General features: G+C 29.9%; 1 protein-coding gene across 5 annotated transcripts in view; it reads right to left on the bottom strand.

Annotated features, from left to right (window-relative positions):
* ATP8A (ATPase phospholipid transporting 8A1) overlaps positions 1–23,457 on the bottom strand; it is a 453,786-nt gene that overhangs the window by 349,603 nt on the left and 80,726 nt on the right. Inside the window, exon 1 of one of the 5 annotated variants that reach the window (XM_075356437.1) lies at positions 4,764–4,782. The exons of the other annotated variants lie outside the window; for them this stretch is intronic. The gene's annotated coding sequence lies outside the window, so the exon portion shown is untranslated. Of the gene's footprint in view, positions 1–4,763; positions 4,783–23,457 lie in introns of those variants that run through there. 5 annotated transcript variants of the gene reach the window in all.

Raw genomic sequence — 23,457 nt, forward strand, 5'->3', positions numbered from 1 at the left:
GTTGAAAACATTTTTCAAAAACGACTCTGTCGTGCTCACGAAGAGAAGACTCCGTCAACATCTTAATGTAGTTTGCCTACTCGTAATACGATCATGTTTTGAATTGATAATTTCAAGAGAACAGCGTCGATATAAAAACAAAACTATCGGCAAGGCTGAATCCGTACGAACACCGGAGAACATTAACAAGTAACATAAACAACAAAAGCTAGTCCTCGGCGTTCGGTACGTCGACATTTCTCCGTTCTAAACATTTTCTATCAACTGTCAGAAGAATACTGCATTTTGACGAAGTTTCACTCCTAAAAACTGATGGTTGTTCAAGAATTGAAAGATTACGACTTGGAATAACCCCGAGTTTTTGCATAGAAGATGTTGGAAATTACGACAGAAACACAGTAATTCTCATGACTGATAAACCCATTTCCATCTTTCGGGATGTGTTAATTAACAGAAGGTACAGTCAGATACAAATTCAACACAGCCTCATAAGCGTCCACTTCATACACAACGGATTGTGACCCGTTGTGTATGAAGAAGTTTTAGGTGAACACATTTAAAACTAAATTAAAAATATTAAAAGGCCGCCATTTTGAATAGTATTGTTGTAACCTAAGTTTTTCACGTTAAATTTTATTTTTTTTAATGCATTTTAAAATTATGTTTCTTAACCTATCCTTTCCAACTAATATTTTTTAATCCCTCCAGTAGGGATCTACTGAGGGTGTTTTGGAGTTATATCGAAAAATAGATCGTTTTAAGGTAAGAGAATCTAATAAATTTATTTTTTTTTTATGTTTAACTGTTGAAAAGTTATTTAAGGGTTCCCAGATTTCATTAACATTCATATATTTAAAGCAATAAAAAGGTTTTCTTTTTTCACCTTTTTTTAGTAATCATAAATTTAAAGCTCCTTCAAGACCTAAATGTTTTATTATAATTGATGATATACAACATTTTTTAACTCTGAAAAATTATCTGAATCGTTACATTTACTCTGAGAACAGAGTTACATATGCCTACAAGCTGAGTAAGAAGCAAATTACAAAAAAAAGAACGCAACTTTATGTGCACACACATAAATACCATATCATATATTTGTAATCTTCAAGCCTAAATCTATGGCCTTGAGCGAATTTCCCCTCAAACACTTTCAATTTAATACAAGCAATTAAATGATTAAGCAGCAGACACCTAATTAATGATATTCATAAACTGGTATAAAATGAACTGGAAAATTCTGTAATGGAATTAATTTCCCTCCTCCGAAAAAAAATTATATTAATAGGATTTTTTTTATATAATGAATGAACAACCAGTACATTACAACGATTAGTTCGTTTTATTGCTACCTACAACAAATCGATAGTATTATCTTCGCAAAATTTTATTATTGCCCTGATTATATTAATAAACTTAATTTTCTGTACATTATTTTATAGCTATTCTGCACTCCATAATACTATTAAACTGTACAGTATTCTAAATAAGACTAAAGTACTCTAATCGGTCAAATTTTGCATGACAGGGTTTTTATAGTTCATCATGTTTCATGACCTACTCTAACCAAAAACACTAACGCATTGAAAAATTCTGAAGGATATTTGAATGTATGTATGAGTTCATAACACCAAACTAGATGGATAAATTGAAATTTTATTTAATTTTTTTGAATTTAATTTTAGGTTTTGTTTTCTCCACCTTGGGGCTGGCTGGACCTCCTTTGATATGAACACAGCCTCAAAGTAAATTCAGGAGGGATTCCTCACTCCTGCACTTCATCCTCTATCTTTGTCTGGATAATTTTAACCAACATCATGGACGACATAATATTCGCTGGGGATAAGCATACTGAATTCTCTCCGGCATGTTTCCCTATGTTGCAGGAACAGATCGCACACGAACACCGTATAATCTGCAGTATCTTCCTTCCAGCAATAATCGCACTCCCGCGCACATAGGTATGCCTTAAAACACCCATGGTCGATAAGGATTTAATTTAGTACTTCAGTACCCCGTCTTTGCGAGCTAGTCATCTCTGAAGGTCCATCTGCCTTTCGTAGACTTAATCCCATCTCTGCTGCCACCTGCGGACAAGCGATGTCTACGCATCACCCTAACCTGCTCCGTGTACATTATCTTCTTCCGAACGAGAAGTTCCAAGAGTGCAAATCTGGCCTTTAAAACGGGGCGGCAAGCGGAGATGATCCTGAGTATGATCGAGATGATACGGACGGGTAAGATAATTTATAAGGGTAGGTCTTACTAAAAAATCCATAACGGGGTGGGAACAAAAAAAATACGATTTTAGGTTTTTAAATTATATTAGTACCTTTTAAAACATACTTTTAAATTAAAATTTTTTTAGGCTGCTAAGCAACAGGACTGTAAGCGAATTATTTACGACACTTTTTAATCACCCGTTTTCCGACTATTCTACGATTTTATTTCGTGTAAGGAAAATATAATAAATACCAGGCTTCGTCGGAAATTTACACAGTTCTGTCGGTATTAATAAAATAAATTTTTACGAAATCTGATATTAATGAATAACCGCTCTTTCTGAAATTGTAAAAAAATTACAATTTTTGTTTAACGTTATTTAAAGGTAACGAACACAAACTGTACAAACAATTTAATTAAACATCTCATCTAGATATAAAGCTCATTCTTTTTTAACGAAAACGCTTCAGTCAAAAAACCTAACTTACTTTATTACACTTTTTTCCCAGTTTTATATGTAAATATAATTTTTTTTATAAATATGTACAAATAACAAAAATTTTACAAAATTTTTAAAAACTTGCTTTATACTTTTTAGTCATACTTTAATCAAATTATTTTCATAGATTGCATGAGTTTAATTTGGATGTCAAAAGATAAAATCATATATTGGAATTTCTAATATATTTATAAAATATCAAATCTTTAATCAAACATTTACTATACAAAGTAACGAAATAGTGAAGATTTTTCAAAGTGAAGTTTTTATTTCATTTACTTAATTAACAACCACAATTCTGTGATATTTAATTTATTATAAATATTACTAGTTTGTGATAATTAAACAATTTTCTGTACATTAAATTGTTACACCTGCACCCTTAATTTATCCCTGTACGGGGGGATGTTTACAAAAGTAATGGTATTGTCACCCGACCTTAGTAACCGTGCAAAATTTCATCAATAGGCAATCAGGAAGTACAAATTAAGGATGCAAGATTTGGGAACAAACATGAAAAAAACATTGTGAGTTAAAGAAAAGCAAATAAAAATTCATACATCGAACTTTTCAATGATTTTTTTGTAATGTATTAAAAATATCCTATTAACATGTTTGAAATTTCCACAAATCTTTGGTTAAAAGACATAATACTAAAATATTTTCGTTATTTGACTTTTCCACTAAATGCAACCATTCAAAAATTACACACTTCATCTCTGGTGTGCCAATCAACAATATAAACCCTGTACACTGAATCAAAATCCATATTAATGTAATTTTACTGTTTAGTTATTATTCACAGGAGTTGAATTTTAATACCAAAAAAAAAAAAAAACACGAGACAACGTCCCATCATTTTGCTCGAATGTGGGATGATTGATAGCTGTAATATAAAATACTGATAGCTGTAATACAAAACATTCTCCAGTTATAGTTAAAGAGATTCATAATACATAAACTATATGAAATTTAAAAAAAAAACCATGTCCTACCTTTGCAAACAGATAAAAATATATTCTTTTTGGTCGATCGAGACGTGCTGGCTGTTAAAAGACACAATAGCAGTTCTTAACAAATTATCTAAAGCTTAATAAAAGATAAACGAAGGATTTTTTCCTACTTTGCTAACGATTTTTAAATATTTCCGTTTATCTTTCTTTGTGTAAACGTTTCGTATGAACATCAATCAAAGTTTTGTAAAATTTGCTTAAAAGAAAAGAATTTAATAAATATTATAAAAAAATAATAATTTGCTACAACGCAATCACCGTTACGGAAGTATGACTTATATAAAAAATGACACAATGTGTGACCAATTTAAAAAAAAATTAAACTGAATCACACAAGAAATTATTTAGGAGAAATGCCTCTAAATTCATACTCAAAAAAAGGAAACAAAAATAAAAATTACACATTACAAAAAACAATAGTAATCGATACGATGTTAATATTGATTTAATTAAAATAAAGAAATTGTGGTTATTTTAGTATCGTCAACAGATAATATGTAAAATTAATTATATTTTTTACTATTTTTGAAATGAACCAATATTCGAAGACAGAACTCTACATCACTGACAAAATACGTAATTCTTTATTCTTTTTCTAAATAAAAATAATTTTTTTAGCACCAATCCTGTGCACAGCACAGTAATAACAAAATTTTATAATTAAAAATAAAAAAATGTAATTATTTTTACATAAAATAGGTTACAAAATAATTAAAAATTTGGCAGGTAAATACAAAAATATTTACTGCACTTACTAAAAAAAAACTATTTAAAAATTTTGAAACAAAAAATAATGGTTTTGTGTTGTCACAAGATCGATTTACAACATACAACATAATTAATACATATAAAATGAGATATTACCACATAAAAATGAAATAAAAATTAAACAATCGTGGAACAAATAAAAGCAAAACTGTCATATATTAAATTAATAAATAAAAAGAAAACGATTAGAAAAAATATTACTTTTGTTTAAAATGACTCATAAAAACTAATTTACGATATTGCAGAAAAAAAATCATTACCTTATTAATGAGCAATGTTAAGTACTGATTGAATCTAAGTATCATACAGCATGGTAAACGGAAAAGTAGGGTGTATACTACACTATATGTAAACCGCGCATGCGCAGAAATTCTTTTCACGTAGGTATCAAAAACCAAATACATATCATATGACCACGAGGTAAATAATAAACTGTTCGACACCACGAATTCTATTCTACAGTATCTACCAAAAATATTACAAAAATAAAACAAATGTATAATAGGCATTGAGTTGCTTTTTATAAGTAGCTTCGTATCTTTGCAAATGACGTAAGTGAACGAGGAAACAATTTTTATGATATAAAAGTCATGTATTTGATAGCTGCATAGAACATTACGATAGAATTTTGTAACCCTTATCATTACAATTACTTAATTAAGCACCAAATAACTGATGGTGACTTTGGAATGTTACTATATCGTTAAGAAAAAATCTGATATGGACATCACATGACTTCCTTCTAAACCTAAATATATTTTTATATATTTATATTTTCTATTACTTTTTTTTGTTACTATTGAATTATTATTTATAGTAATTTTTTTCTTTTTGCAATCAGAGGTTAATAAATTAAGAAATCAATATATTTAAATTAATAAAAAAAAAAGGTAACAAAAAAAATGAGATGAAGTCGGATTCGAACCGATATGCCTTCCCCTTGTAAAATCCAAATATTTCATTTATTACAATTTTATTTGGTTATAACTCTGGATACAATGAAAATAAGTACTCCTTATGATATGTCGTTGAAAATATATCAACGAGGGCTTATTACTGCAGTTAAGAAAAAGTCCAAAATAAAATGTTTTTGGATGTTAGGCTTTTTTTGGACACTTTTGGTCCAGCCGATTGCAATCAAAATAAGAAGTACACAACTAGATGTTATAACAGTCCTAAATCCAAATTTTCAACATTCTACGGCTAATCGTTTTTTAGTTATGCGAGATACATACGTACGTACATACGCCGAAGTACTAGTAAAAAATGGATTCGGAAAGGCAAAAATGGTTATTTCCGTTGAAATCCGAAAACCGAAATTTTTCGCGATTACAATAATTCCTTGTAATAAGGAAGTAAAAATTTAATTACATCAATAAAATAATCGATCTTTTCTGATATAAAATAAAACTTGCGTGTCGTCTCCGTTTACATTTTAATAGTTGCAAACTTTTGTATAATCTAAAAGAAATTATCTTTTTGTATAATTTACTGAAAACTGCATTTATGAATAAGTAATAAAAGATTTCTGTTAATGATAATTACCTAAAGCCGCTATTTTCGTTTGTAACATAAACAAATCGTATAGTTTTGCCTTGAAGCGCCTTAATAAAACGCTAAGATAATTATCATTATTAAATATTTATTATATCTACATATTATCCCGTATAAAGTAAAATGTCATGTTCTTTCGGCTCTCTCAAAAATTCAGAATAAGTTTTTAAGAAACAGTAAAAGGCAGTAGGATATAGTTGTAAGTAATAACTTTGGCGTCCATAAATTTAAATCGTACAGTCGTTGCAATCGTTTCATATTTAAAAAAATTAAATATGAAATTTATTCTTGCCTTTATTCTTGTGAATGTGCAATTTTTATCAAAAAAAGAATAGCATTTTATTATTAAAAATAATATCTACCCTTACTAAACCGGACAATGAAATTGCTTTCGTGTAAGAACGCAATACTTCGGCTTCTCAGAGTAGGCGTTGCTTCTGTTTCCATTTTTAATGCATTACAGAACAGTTTAAAAGTCCTTCCACCAGTTTTATTTAAAATACAATTAAACGGTTTGTTTTTTGTTTTTTTTTTTTTTACATTAATAACATTATTTTGTTGATGAATTCTTAAATAATACTAATTAATTTTTTAGTGATTTTATTTTTTACTTATTAATATTTTTTTAAATGATTTTTCTACATTCCTTTCAACGTGTAAATAAATATCTACTCAAAATAATTTTCGTTAATGTCTTCTCAATTGTGAAATATTTCATAACAATTATTTATATTTAATATATTTACAAAACATTATTTCACAAGTTTATATTTTATATAATTAATATGGACTTTAATAACACCAATATTTTATCTTACGATTTATATTTTTATAGTTATCATTTTTCTTATAATGTCGTGACCTACTTAATGCATTTATTATGTACAGGTTCAGAGTATGAGATTTGTTTATTTATTGGTATTTCAAAATTTAAATCTACTAAATAAATAATTAAATATTTAATAAGTGCGGGTAGAAAGAAAGAAAAATTCATATTTTACACTATTTGCAGCGAGATACTCGTATGTTCAGTTTAAACTGTATATACTTGAAACGATCTACCTACGCCATTTGAATATAAAAAATAATTTCAAATCTACCTCGCACCGTGCATCTCCATTATTTTATTTCGATTTTTAATCGTTATTCAGATTCATATTTTACTGAAGATTCCAATGATACAAAATTTATCGTTAAAAGCCAGAAAAATAAACACGAGCGTTTAAAAATTTGTTATTCGAACAGCTGGTAGGGCAGAGGAATAAATAAGGGTTAGATAAAACAATATATTATTATAACATCTAACTCTTTTACTATTCTGGAAAACATTGATTTTTTTCACGTCTATAAAAATAAAACAGAAAACACCGGTAACTGTTCATTTATATACAGAGTGTTTCAAAATGAATATCCAAGTTTTAAAGTTATGTAATATTTCTCAAGTTTCATATACAATTGATTAATTATACACGAAATGAAAGAGCATGACGAATCAACCTTTTATGTTAATGGAAAAGTAAACACTCATAAAGTGCGTATTTAAGGATCAGGGACTCGGAATCAAAATCGAATGCAGCGTGAACAAGACTGCCAACAAGTTTACGGGCCGTTCTTTTTCGTGGAAGCAAGTGTGTCTAGATTCTTGATATGCTACAACTATGGCTCTTTCTTCAACTGCAATACGAACCACACGACGTTTTTTGGTAACAAGATGGTACGCCTCCTTATTGGCATAACGCAGTACGTGACTGGTTGAATGAAATACTCCAAGACCGCTGGATCGGTCGTCGGGGACCAGATGACAGGCTTGTTTGTCGTGGGCTCCACGTTCGCTTAAACTGACTCCGTGCGATTTTTTTTTTTTTTGGGTGGGTTTAGATCTAGTGTATTTGCAACCGTGACCAGACCTACCCGACTTGAGTCAAAGGATTGAAGCAGCTGTCGCATTAATTACTCTAGACTAGCTGTTTAAACTACGAAATGAACTCTCCTATCGGCTGGATGTATGCCATGTGACGAATGGTGCTCACATTGAACACTTACAGGAAAAACTGAGTTGCACTTTCATTTCACGTATAATTTATCAATGTAAGTAAAGCTTATATACATATTGCATAACTTTAAAACCTCGATATTCATTTTGAAACACACGGTATTTTATACAGATCCAGTGGTGTAATTAAATTTCTTTGTTGACGATACAGAAACATACCAAAACGTACCGCCAAGTTATACGGCGCAAAACGGTTCAGGATCTCTAGGTAGCCATGGTGAGTAAAAATGATGTCCCTATACGGGATATTACTATATATAGGTTGGTTACAGAGCTGTTTCACAGATAAGAAAATAAATTACGTAAGTAGATAAGGTTGCAATCAAGTCTATTGTTCAAAGTTAATAAGCAACGCTGTAGGGTAGTTAGTTAGTCGACAACGGTCAGTGCTACGTATAGTTCAAAATAGTGTTAAAAACCAATCTATAAAATCGATTTTGATTCTGTAAAATGGAATCAACTCAGAAAAATATGAAGAATTAAAATATAATATAAAAAAACTGATTTATTGTCAAAGAGTTTCATAACTTGCAACTAAATACAGTGAAAAAATAACACTCGGTTTACAAATTTAATTTTAAACATATAGACTTTATATACTCATGTTGATTCGTATCTAAAACTGCTTTTACTGTTAAAAATAACTGAAGTTCAGTTCAACATCTTATATAAATATATATACATTAATAGCTTTAAAGAAAAGAAAGAAAAAATATATATATATGTATATCCATCAAAACCCCACCTAAAATTTTGGACTTCTAGGCGGTAGTGAGATGATGCTCCATCTTGTTGATAGTAACGGCACTTATTTTGGGGCCATCATCAACTAATTGAGGAATTAGAAAATTCTGAAACATATCCATTTGAAACGATACCATTTACGGTTGCCTCCTGGAAGAAGAACGGGCCGTAGTCTGTGTGTGCTAGAGGGGCACATAAAAACTTAATCTTAGGGCTACCACGTATGAGCTGCAACATTTCATGAGGGTTATCGCTACCCCATATTCAGTAGTTATGGGTGTTCAACTTGCCACTGATGTGAAACGTTGATTCATCACTAAAAATTACATTGTCTAAAACTTTATCGTCGTCTGCAATTCTACCCGTCATTTCCACACAAACTGCAGACGAGCAACGTTGTCGTCATCTGTAATATGTTGAACCACGGTTAATTTGAACGGCTTCAAGTACAATGGTTTACGTAATATGCGACAAGCAAAGTTTGAGAATGCCAGTCTCATGTGACGCACATGCAATTGATTTCATCGGAATATGTGCAAAGCTTTCTCCTGGTTGTTCCACGGCAGCTTCAGGGACGCATGAACGTCCTAGTGATATTGTTCGTTTAACACGACAACTCGTCTGGACAAAGGTTAGATGCGAAGAGTAAAGTGTATGCCTTCTGGGACGCTCCCTACAGTAGTCTCTACTAAAATTACGTTGAACTGCGGTTGTTGACAGCAAATCGTGAAACCAAAACACAGCGAGCACGTTCCGCACCAGTAAATTGCATTTTTAACAACACTGGTGACAGCGCAATTGGCCAAATTTGGCACTAATCAACTACGTAAGTCAAAACTTGATGTCTTTTGCTATGAAATGAGACTACAGCCGAATCTGTAAGTTATCAAAATAAATTTTTATTTGCTTTTAAAGTTGTTAAGTCCTTTTTGAATCATCCAGTATAACAAAAAATAATCGATTTTGCAAAGTTTTCCGACATATAGATAGTTTAGCGATCTAGATATAATTTATTATAAACATTGGAACCGTATTTATCTAAATTTATCATTTAACGTGGGCCGTTAAACACTAATGTCTGGATTTTTTTTTTTTTTAATTTATTTAACGTTGTTATAGAAGTTATTCATAATTTATAGCTTAATATTAATGAGTAATTTACGTAAACTTCGGCAAACTATGTAAAGCGCAGAAATAAAATGAATTCTTCAAACGGTAAAAAGCGATCTGTGTTCTGATAAAACGTCCATTTGAAAATAACTACAAATACTGCCATTTAATCAAAAGCAGATCAGCTTACATTGTAGATATTTGAAGTAATTTTACATATTTGTAAATAAATTTTGAAATATTCAAATATTTTAAAATGACAATACAAATAAATATATTGTTATTCCTGAAATATCAAAGTTAGGTTATTATTTTATAATTATGAACAAGAAAAATTATTCAACTTTTTTTTATGATATAATATTGTGATATTTAAATAATATAATATTCTGCACTATTTTATTAACTTCAATGCAAGTACCTAACCTGATTCAAACTGATTTCTCTCTTCAACTGAATTTTTTCTTAGTACCATGACTTCACACAACAGAAACTTATGAAAAATATATAACACTTGAATGGAACCTTTTTAATATGGAAATGGGAAGAAAAAGAAATAAATAGGAAGTAAACAACATTTTCGAAACGTTACAAGATACTGATCCGTAGAAATCTAGATGAACTGTAACAAGATTTAAATCGAAATGATTTTTTGGTATCGTGATAGATCATTACGTTAAAATTGATGACGTAGTAGACATCGAAGCGAACAGATAAATTATAAACGAATTGTTAACGAATATCGACAAAATAAAATTACACATGAAGGTCGAGTATAATGTTACAGATGTCAAATATAATGAAATTACGACTCGATTCAAAATAATAAGTCACCTAGAAATGAATAGGAACTTATAAACACCTAACTTTCAATCGTTTTTGATGGAAAAAGAAATGATACAGAAAATTCGTTTTTGTTTCAAAGGGTTTGAATATTAATTGAAGATAATGTTTCTGCAGTATGCCGCGCATACGAGACTACTATGCGAAATCTACATTTTCCATGTATTTTTGGTGATATCACGTAGTAATAATAATGAATAAATAAATGTAACGTAATGTTAAAGGTAATGAATGATTGTATTACTGGCAGTAAATAAATAATAAAAATGTAACATAAAAAAAATACCTGCAGTACAGAATCACCTGTGGTAATGTCATCCCGAAATTCGTATTATAATTTAAAAAATAAAATAATTGGACACAATTAAAAAAATGCTGATAACACAGTTGTCAGCTTCCGTTGAAAAGCCGGAACGCGGCTTCAGGCGCCTGACGGGTAAGGTAACAACTATAGGTTGTTTCCGGTGTACAGCGTACACACACAACTTAATTAAAAATACTTAATTAAAAATATTTATTATTTTAAGTATAATATTTTTTTAGTTTATTTAATTCAATGATTCAAACTAAAGTGCGCGCGCGTACCATATTTAATTCGCGCGGATGTGGCGGTAATACCAGCGACGGTCGGCACTAACTAAACTAATGTAATTTCACAACATACATAGAATAAATTTCACTTGTACGGTCGGAAGACTAGTGTACTCGCGAAGCTTAACGCACCAGGTTCCGAGTCAACCGGGCGATCGAGTTCGCGACTCAGCCAGGCCGAGTTATTTTCTTACTTTTTAAATATTATTAACTTATTTAATTCTACCGCTCACCTGTGACGTCACCACATAGCAAACGATTACAACAGCATTTTTTGGGGTGGGGTGTGATTTTACAAAAAGTTATTTATGCAAATATAGTTATTTTTAATTCTTAAAAAATGTATCTAAGAAAAATATGATCTTAATTAGGCGAAATCTCAAGATACTGAGGGTGATCTTGCTCTACAGCCTCACCCCCTTGACCTTTAAGTTGAAAATTTAATGGCATCAACGCCACATATATACAAGTTATCTGACCAAATTTGGTAAAACTCGGTTTAGTAGTTCTGAAGATATAAGGATTTAGAGGCTAACACCCAACGCAAGTACATAAAAACAACAACATCTGGAAAATTTCCATCCGGTTTTTTGGTTTCCTCAGGTGACAAAACGTCAAGATCCGATGAAAACCGCATACGCCCAAATTGAAACGATTACAATACTTTCCCTTTTAGAGCTACAGGTCTGCTATGTCGTTATCTAGACTGGAAAGTAAAAATTAGTGAAAAGACAAGTGAAAGAAGAATAGAAATAGTAAAAACTTACAGATATAAGGGTAAAATGCTGACAGAGGACTGGAAAACTGCATTGGAGATAAAAGGAAGGATAGCGGTGACAATGGAGCCGCTCCAATGGAGAAGAAGAGGAAATTACTATGTAGTAATAGTTTGAACTTAGCGTTAAGGAAATGGTTAGCTAAATCCTTTCTGTGAAGTGTCTATTGAAGCGTGGACGATGAGGAAGATGGAAGCGATTTTTGAGATGTGAATACGGACAAGGATGCAAAAGTATGATGGATAAAGAGGAAGTAACGTACAGAAATAAAGAAGAAAGAACACTTTCGCGGGAAGTACACAAGAGAAAATTGGTAGGGTTTGTGATTAGAGGAACCGGAATCTAGACAAATAAATTGGAAGGATCATTAAAAGAATGAAGTTGGTAGATGAGGTAAAAACTGGAAACTACAAGGGGAAGAAAAGAAAGTCTTGGAACAGAGATAGAAGATAGCAGTGGCGTAAGGGACCAGGCAAAAAACCTGAATGACATTCGTATCACAAATTGATGACATTCGTATCACAAATAAAAGAACTGCTGTCTAAGTGAGCAAGAAAGTTTTATTTCATTAAAATGAATTAAATGGAATTTTTTCACGGTTCTTAAATATTTCATTAATGACAGGTTAAACTGTATTAAATAATATTCAAATACGGAAGCGATGCAATATTTTCAGAAAGCCGCACAAATGAGTGTGAGTGAGATGACAAAAAACGTCTGCCTCTCTTCAACGATTATGGGACATCAACTCTTACAGAGGTATAGTTAGATGTATTCCCTCCCATCACGAAAGCAACTACAGCATTGTCTAGAAAATATCCGTGAAGGACAACGCGAAAATATAATGATTCTTTTACAGTTCAATGATTCTTCAAAGATGATAAAATTGCATGTTCACAACACACAATACTAATGTAACAGTGGTAATAAGGAATAAAAAAGTATAATTATTACCCTATGGGCGCTCGCCCATCACACACACACACACACACACACAAAGATATATAGAGAGACAGAGAGAAAAGGAGAGGAATTGTAATCAACAAAACATCAAACGATATCAAAATAAATGTAAACTATTATTCTTTTCATGACTTAAGACGTTAATAAAATACTCGTAAAATATTTAACTTCTTACGTAGATACAAAAAAAGTAAATGGCAATTTCATTCCGAGAAAGTATAAAAAAAAATTCACTAACCATATTTAATATATAAACCTGCACACGTAAAACTAGGTCTTAAGCAGATAATAATAAAATATAATTCTAAAATACTTGTAAATTATTCAGCCCATATAAAAAAAATCTGGGCTAGAATTACTATATCATCAGCAAGCCGAGAGTAAAAAGGATTCAGATAAACAATGAATGGCATAGATGAAGTCCTACGCAAGAACTATCGCATGAAAATAAACAAGAACAAAACAAAAGTAATGAAATGTATTAGAAATAACAAAGATGGACCAATGAATGTGAAAATAGGAGGAGAAAAGATATGGAGGTAGAAGAATTTTGTTATTTGGGAAGTAGAATTACTAAAGATAGACGAAGCAGGAGCGATATAAAATGCCGAATAGCACAAGCGAAACGAGCCTTCAGTCAGAAATATAATTTGTTTACATCAAAAATTAATTTAAATGTCAGGAAAAAATTTTGAAAGTATATGTTTGGAGTGTCGCTTTATATAGAAGTGAAGCTTGGACAATCGGAGTATCTGAGAAGAAAAGATTAGAAGCTTTTGAAATGTGGTACTATAGGAAAATGTTAAAAATCAGATGGGCGGATAAAGTGACAAATGAAGAGGTATTGCGGCAAATAGATGAAGAAAGAAGCATTTGGAAAAATTTAGTAAAAATAAGAGACAGACTTATAGGCCACATACTAAGGCAACCTGGAATAGTCGCTTTAATATTGGAAGGACAGGTAGAAGGAAAAAATTGTGTAGGCAGGCCACGTTTGGAATATGTAAAACAAATTGTTAGGGATGTAGGATGTAGGGGGTTTACTGAAATGAAACGACTAGCACTAGATAGGGAATCTTGGAGAGCTGCATCAAACCAGTCAAATGACTGAAGACAAAAAAAAATATAAAAAAGACTCGTCTGACTTCAAAAGGCTTTTTTTTTAAACAAATAAACATTCTTTCGGCGAATTATAAAATACATGTTTGAATATGAAATTTCAATTACAGTTTCATAAATGCTCAATACCATTTTTTCGGATAAACGGAATACACCAAAACGACAATTTACCTCGTCCCATACTTGAGAAGTCATGTCCGGTGCTATTGCAGCCATAGTTATCAATATATGGTTTCGAAGTTTGATCCACAATTGCTGTAAACAGGAGGCAAATAAACGAAATCTTTCATAAACCTTCACAAGAAAAATTCACAGATGAGATCGGATACCTTGGTGGACAATGGTGAAATCAGTAGACTCCTAACGGCTGATTCATGTTGTGGAAGCTAACTGTTATGTAATGCTCGAACTTGAGAGATGCCAATGCGGTGGTTTTCCGTCCTGCTGGAAAATTAATTCATCAGAATCTGCTTGTAACTACGAAAAAAGCCAGTTCTGCAAAAATGCCATATGAGATTCCCGTAAAAGGTTTTTCCATAAAAAAGAACGGAACGTAAACCGTTACTCAGAAAACGGGGCAGAAGATGACTTTTGGAGAGTATCTCATGCGCAACATGATTTCCTGGCTACATACAAAACGTTCTGGATAGGCTCAACGTCTATGTCCGACACATGGGGGCTGCATGCGGATTTCAATTTACACAAACATCCTGTTTCTTAAAACTTTTGGTGTCAAACTATCGAATGCTTCCGAGAGCACAGTACGAGATGCAGTGTCGAGGTATTTTCGACGGAATTCTCGCTGCACGTAGTCACGGACTCATAATTGTTAAAGCTCAGATCCTAAATACTAACTGCAGCAGGATTGGCATCTTGGCATGGACCGAAGGGTACACGTCGCAAGGGAGGCACCTGCCGGCCTAACCAAGTGAAACTTTAGAATCCACGTCCTTATATTCTGTACGGTTCCTTCGTTAGCGATGAACGGTTTCGGTGTTAAAGCTTTTGAAAAATAACGAAAACAATATGATTCAATTTTTGGAAATAGGTACAAAAAAACCAGCACCGATAATCAACTAATATTTTCTTTGGCTCTGAGTTCATCGAAAAGTAGAAAAAAGAGTATTGTTTTCGAGCCTGAGTAGGCTCTCCTTGATTACTGCAACCAAACTTAAATTGCATCAATGACCGTATTAAGAAATCATCGTACAAGATTACATTAAATCCGTTATTCTTCGGATAACGGATATCTTCAGGTTATTGCCTGAAGGTACGAAGGAAAATATATGAAAAAAATATTATGCATTTAATCCTTCACCCCTGAATTAAAAAACCCAACCAAAGCAACAAGACATATCTTAAGGGAAATACTAATTGGAGTTGTGCAATTAGTACAATAATGTAGCTTTGAGCCCAGAAAAGATAAAAGAAAAAATTCACCAGGATTTGAATAAAACAAAAACAATCAGAAAGCATCGTCTTAACTTCCTAACGGGTATTAAATTAAAACAAGTGAACCAATAAGTTCGTATTTCCCTTACGCTGCCTCCGTCGACTGATCGTGAAAAAATTAAATGGTTTAAATGCTTCATATACAAAAATCATTTCACCTGAATCGCTTCAATCAATCCGGATATATCAATAAAAAAAACAGGCCAACATGTATACGTGTATAAACATCCTTCCGAAATTTTTGTATACTAATTTTTTTTTTTTTTTTTGTGTCAGGAGGTCGTGAAACGTGAAGATCTGCGAAACATGCAAAAGCTGATCAGAGGAGCATCTTTTCCTTGTACAGTGTATGCAATCTATAAACTACAACTATTTAGCCAGTATAGTAAAACGATGCCCGTATAAAACAAGCCGTTTACTATACATATAACAGGTGAGAAACATCTGAATTTTGATAAAAATAAGATAACTCAAAAGATACGACGATAAGTAACTATTACCGAGCGTGGGTATACGCCATTCGCAAAAACGAGAAAATGTATATATACATGTTTTGTTTTTTTTTGGATAAAAATTAAAATTATCTTCATTTCTTGAAAAATAATGAAAATCTGAGATCTCCAATTACTTTATTATTGCATTTTTTACAAAAATACTTTGAACAACAGTAAAACTTAAATAATATAATTTCAAATTTTAAGTAATGATGACGAAGATTAATAAACGACATATATATTTTTAATCCCGGAAATGACTATATTTTTTGTATACCTGGACAAAAACTTACTAAAAAAACTACCACAACAAATTCCTCAAAAAAAAATAAAAAGTAATAAATTGCAGAAAAAGAATCAAAGAAATCGGTGCATCTGAGATCGAATACGGCTGGCTTCAACAGACAAGAAAAAGCATACAGGTCGAATTGAGAAATTTTTTGACGTCTGTTAAAAATCATACTCTACAGCTAATTTTACTAGATATCGATAAGTAGATATGTATAATATCTTAAGGAGAATTCATCTTAATCACTTTTTAAATTGCGTGATATAAATAAAAATTAACTACAGTAATTGCCTCGTATTTTTCCTTTAACTAGCTAAAAAATTTACTCTAGATGTATGTCATTAAAAATCGAAAACGTATTATAGTTACTAGATTAAATAATCGTTAAAGTATCGATTATTTATATATAATTTCTATCGACCTTGACAAATAAAATGAAATATTTAATATCAATAAAAAAAGACTTGCTCAGTAACCGTTTAAAAATTAAACGGATTCATATCTTAACAGTGAGCTATCAAGGTTATATTTAGAAACTACCACTTTTCTGCTTTAACAAACTATTTTTGAGAACAAAAATAAAAATAATTATTTAACACTAAAATAAAAATACCAGGTGATCATTTGAAAAGTTACTACATTTATTATTCAACAGCTATCAGTCCCATCCTATTTCTGTTTGCAGGCACGTATACCATTCTCGAGGGGACCTTTTAAAATTGTCAAAGGGATGGAACCCACCCTGTCCGCTACACCTAACACAGCTCAAAAATCTTAAATGGCAATGGTAACATATAATTACATTAATTGACAACCCGAAAATAATAATGAATTTTGATGAAAAAAAAATTAAAATCTAAAAATTAAAATCCCCTTTGTTCGATTTCATCGTATTAAAGATAAATTTCTACGACCACAGTAAAAAAAGTCACAATTAAAAATTACCTCTCTTTATTTAATTTATTCCAAAATTTAATGCCATCAATACCCAAATACAGAATTTAAAAAAAATTATTTTCGAATAATTTATATTTAGCCAGCCCGAAGATATTAATAAAAGTACAGGCCAATACACGTGCATACGTACACTTATATCTTCCGAAAATCTATATGTTTACTTTTACGTTTTTTAGACTCAGAGGGACATGAAATGTTGACATTTGCAAAAAAAACCATAATCGAAATTTTGGACAGATCTACCTACGAGTAAGAGGACTTTTCCTTTATAGCTATAGTGAAAAAAATAAAAATAACATCCACTTGACAACAGTTCAAACCTGACAACAGTTTCGTTTAACTCAATGCAATTATTCGGCTTACGAGAAAAGGCCTTAATATGCTCCCGTTGTCATTTTTAATAAATTAACATTTAAAAAATCTTTCCAACAATTTAAATTCAATTAAATGTTTCTTTCCACAAAAACATGTCGATGAATTTTTAAATAATAACAATTATTTATTTTTTTAAATATTAAATTTCATCATCCCTTTTAAACGTCTGCATAAATATAGTATGTTCTCAAATAATTTTAATTAACGCCTTTTGAATTGTGATTTCACAGTAATTTTTTTTGTATTTAGTACCTTTATCTATTTACCTTAACATTATTTTAAATATTTATGTTCTAAATAAATAATTTAGTTAACATCACATTTTTTGTCTTAAAATTAATTTTACACATTCCTGACGTAATCAGTTGTAATGTATATTTATGTACCGATCGAAATAAAAAATATATTTGTTTATAGAGATAAATATCAAAAAGATATCACGGTTCAAAACATTTATGGAAACCGTTGATTATGAAAACAGATATGGACGTCAACTTCTGTTGATTAGTTCTTTATTGCTAAAATAAAAAAGGCAATTGAAAAAGTTGTGTAATAATGACAGTTGTGTCTTATTCTTGAGCCTTCCACTCATTCTTTATTAAATTTGTTATAATTTTCATCTATTTTGATTATTCCCATAAGATTTTTATTTTTAACAAAGAAATACAAAGATCATTATCTATTTCTAGAATAAAGTTCTAGAACAGTTCTTTGTTTCTATTAAACATTTTAATTATTTAACGAATTTACGACTTTTAAAATTCAAATTTGTTTTTTTCTTAGAAATATATGCCTTTGCAACCTGTTAGGTAAAATTTTCAAAATTTTAATTTTTTAGAAATATAAAATTTTTGTACTAAAGAAAGAGAGATAGAGCAAACTCTTTTTTAAAAATTACTAGCTTCCCACGCGATTCATTTCTAAACACGATTTTACTCCCTTGTCACTAATGAAAATGCTATTAATTTCAATCAGATTTTTTATTTAATTATCCAAGTTTTAAAATCTTAATATCTCAAAAATTATGGATTCTGGATTGATTTTTAAATTCAAACTTCAATATCTGTAGAATTTATTAAAGATTTCAATTTTCTCTAAGAACAATTTTACCCCTTTTCAAAATTTTCACTGTAATAAAATAAAATTAAATTTATTAATTTGTATAAAAATAGACCTGAGATTGAACAAGACTACACTTCAGTTACATTCATACATATCATCCTCATTCATCCTCTGAAGTAATACCTTACGATTGTTCCGGAGACTAAAGAGGAAAAACCGTTGAATGAGAAGCTTCCATCGGAATTTTTTTTCTTGTTCGATCATCCAAACAAGTGTCCTAAGTTAAGTTAAATTATTTATTATTTTATATACTAAAAATTATCTTCAGTAACTTTATTTCATGGGATATATTACATTTTCTAAAAAAAAAGCACTGGGCCGGGAAATGTTAACGTAATTTTTTTGGTAAGTAAATAATATTTATTTTAAGATAATAATAATAATCATCCAAAATGAAGAAATCTTTTAATATATTAAATGGCATGCATCAGTGTTTAAAATTTATTTAATAATCATCCAAAATGAAGAAATCTTTTACTATATTAAATGGCATGCATCATTGTTTAAAATTTATTTAGATGTTCTTTTAATCTAGCCTTCTTACTGTACCAGAAATCCCAGAAGACAAATTCCCACGTCCTTCAGCAATTTTTTTTCCTTTTTATTATAAAATAGATATTAATTTTTTTTCTTTTAAAATTTTATTCAACTAATTAAGTTTAAAACTAGAATTAAAACATTTTAAGCACATTCAAACCTGTTGTTTATAACTGTAATTTTATTGAAATTTTTAACATTTAACTGATTTTTATTATTTTCGAATAATTTTTTAGTTTGATCAGTTCAAGAGAAAAAATCTAAAAATATTGATGATGACAATTACCATCAAACGTACTAAAATATTATGAAATTAATTTTTAATAATTTTATCTCTTTATTTATTTACAATTAATTTAGAATTTTAAACTCATACATTCATTTTCCGGTTAAAAAATGTTGACTTTTACCTCAGTTTTCTCAAAAGCTACTAAATTACAGTTCTGAGACCTACTTTTTTAATTTATCCCTTAATTTGAATCCAATGAATTACAGTCCGGCTTCGTTCAATTCACTGGATTCAAATTAAGGGATAAATTAAAAAAGTAGGTCTCAGAACTGTAATTTAGTAGCTTTTGAGAACCTACTTTCACTAACGAAGCATTTCCAAATCTATGTTTATAAGAACATTCTTCTTTATTTTCAGCAGTAGAACCTGAAAATTTGTTATATTCTTCGTGAACCACTCAGAATCAAAAGGTACCGGTATACTAATTATTTAATCTACACCAAAATTTTAACCTTTTTCTCGATTCTATTAAAATATATATATTTATATTTTCTTAATAGAAAAATGAAAAAACAGATTTATTTTATTAGAAATTTAAATGAAGTTAAATCGAAACTTTACGATCAACATGAGATTTACTATTTTTATTTACTTATTTTTGTAAACGTCGAGTACTACTAACCTTTCGTTGAGGGATGGTGTAAATAACATAGAATGTTTAGTGTCATTCATTCTATCAATCTATCTACTACATTCTGCTATAGCTTTTTATCGACCTTTAAACTTTAAATTACTGAACGGTACTCTATAAAGTAAATCAAGCATTAGATATGAATTAGTTGTTACGAAGAGAAAATTACAGTTGTAACGTTTTCGTTTTAAACAATTCCATCATTATTATACAGCATATATTTAATTTTTAAAAGTGTTCTTTTTCAAAGTAATTTAATCCATAATTCAATTAACTGGCTTCATATACTATATCTTCGTATAATTATTATCAAGTATGACTTTTCTAACCTGTGAATCAGAAATATAATAAATAATTTACAGAATCTATCTATACATAGTTTTTAACTGATATTTTAAGAAACATTAATGTGTAAACATGATTAAACTCAATTTAAAATTCAAGACTTCCTCTATTTTTCTTTTATGCGCTAATAATAATATAAAACATGCAAGATAGATATTTATCAATAGTAGCGTCTTCAATAACTGAAGCTTTCATTTATATCAGTGTTACCACATTTATAGCAGGAAAATTCCCTTCAACAAACGAACAATTTTGATTAATTAAAATTTTACTAAATATCTTGTCATTAAATAATTTTAATAATATATAGAACTTTTATAAAGATTTTAAATAAATTTTTTAAAAAATCATAAAAGAAAATTAATTTCGTTGAATAAATTTGTTGAGATAATAATAACAGTAATTTAATAAACAATTCTTTTGAAACCCATGTAGATTTTATTATACCCACTCGAACAGTGTAAATATCCAAACTTTAATAAATTTAATACGCACACAAAATAGAAATATTCTTTATAAACGAACAGGATTCGCTCAGTATTGATGGAAATGAATTGCAATCACGTTAAAAACAAAATAATAATAATAATAAAGCCAGAAGAATAAATTTAATTTAAATATCCAAATACTACTGAGTAAACCCGTAATTGATCATTCTAGAATTAAAATAAATCTAAATAAAACATAACACAAAAAAATACATAATTAAAATAAATAAATAAAACCGAAAAAAATTAAAAAACTACAAGCAGTTAACAATTTACCAAAACTTAATTCAGCATCAAACTTCAACAAATTTATAATCTATTAGCATTTTTTGAAGTCTGATTTATTTTTACATTCCCGCTGTTGATCTTCTCTTCTTCCTTGTATATATAATTTATTTTTGTGTTGTAATTTGTACGTGTTAAATTTTCTGCCCACCGGATTGGTCTATTAGTTAACTCGTCGTCGCAAATCAGTTATTTAACAGTTGATTTTCGAAGTCAAAAGTTCTGAGGTTCGAATCTAGTAAAAGTTAGTTGAATTTATACGGATCTGAATATTAACAGTGGATATCGGTGTTGTACTTTGGTGGTTGGGGTTTAATTAACCACACGTGTCAGGAATGGCGGCCTGAGTCTGTACAGGATTACACCTCATTTACATGACATACATATAATCCTGATTTCACTGGGTCTCGTGGAAGGGTGGGTGGGGGGGGGGGTTTGCTTATTGTTCATTAGATGAACGGATTGCAACATAGGCGTTAGAAATATAAATTTTCTGAAAGATGGTCCGCGTTACAAATTCAGTAAAAATATATTATTCTTTTTCAATTGTTAACAGTTACGAAGTTTCCAAATAACTGAAAAAATTAAAAGTTTGAATTAGAAAAATTTCAAGCCGCATCAAACCTAAATAAAAGGACCTTTCTTTCTTTTTCCTGTTATCCTCCGGTAATTACCTTTCAGATAATACTTCAGAAGATGAATGAGGATGATATGTATGATTGTAAATGAAGTGTAGTCTTGTACAGTCACATATCGATCATTCTTGAAACGTGGTTAATTGAAACCCAACCAACAAAGAACACCAGTATCTACGATCTAGTATTCAAATCCGTGTAAAAATAACTGACTTTACTAGGACTTGAACTCTGGAACTCTAAATAAAAGGACCTACCGAAAAGGTAGATACTTTATATAATTGGTTTATTTTTATGTATTTATATTTTATTTTTTGGATTTATTTCCTATTTTTTATAACTGATAACTTGTCTTATATTTTTTGTTATTTAAGAACTTGAATTTGTATTGATTTTTTTCTGTTTATGTTTTAAGTTGTTTTTATTTTTGTTTATTCTTTTTATATATTCTATTTAATATTTTTTCAAAAGTAAAAAATTGTCAACAGCACCTCTTAAATGACAGCTCAACATGAAAAACTAAAAATAGGATAATATTTAGAATATTCTCTTTATCTGTTAACAATCCATTTTTTCGGTATAAGACGGTGGTCTTATACCCCAACCCCAAGCTATTAAGAAACCCACACGGGAGGAGGAACTTCTTGGTGGTTCAATGATTCGAAAAATTTAAATGGAAAGGGTAGAGTATTAGTACATAATTTTAATGGGTTTTGAAAATATTTTGACAATAAAACATTGGGCTACGACATCCTTAACCAAAATGCTGATCATACAATAATTTTAACGGCTTGTTTCAAAAGAGATTAAAAATACCTTTTAATTAGCTTCTCACTAAAACCCCTTAAAAAATAAAATAAAACTGAAGAGTGCCTATCTGAAAAGATAATTTTTTTGCGATTTGATAGAGAAAAAAATAAAATTGATCTAACTTAAGAATATTTACTAAATTTAATTTTTCTACGGTATCCGTTTAAAAGTTATTTATTAATTGCCATGCTTTATGAATACCCACTTTATAAAATGCAAAAGCTCACACGCATTTCTTAATACTTTCCAACTTACTTAATATATAAAAAAAAGACGGTCATTTACAAAAATCTTAATTAAATTAAGTCCAATCTATCCATGTCAAATTGTGGATTTTTTTAAAAAAAACGTCGAGCATGTTCTTTTTATATGGAAAGTTGACAAATAATCTCTATAGATAATTTCATTTCATTTACCATTTCTTCCAGCAATCTTACTTCATGATGTAAATATATATAATTTACTACATACACAAAAAAAAAAATATTTTTT

This window comes from Lycorma delicatula, chromosome 2, assembly GCF_047948215.1.
Source record: "Lycorma delicatula isolate Av1 chromosome 2, ASM4794821v1, whole genome shotgun sequence".
Lineage (NCBI taxonomy): Eukaryota > Metazoa > Arthropoda > Insecta > Hemiptera > Fulgoridae > Lycorma > Lycorma delicatula.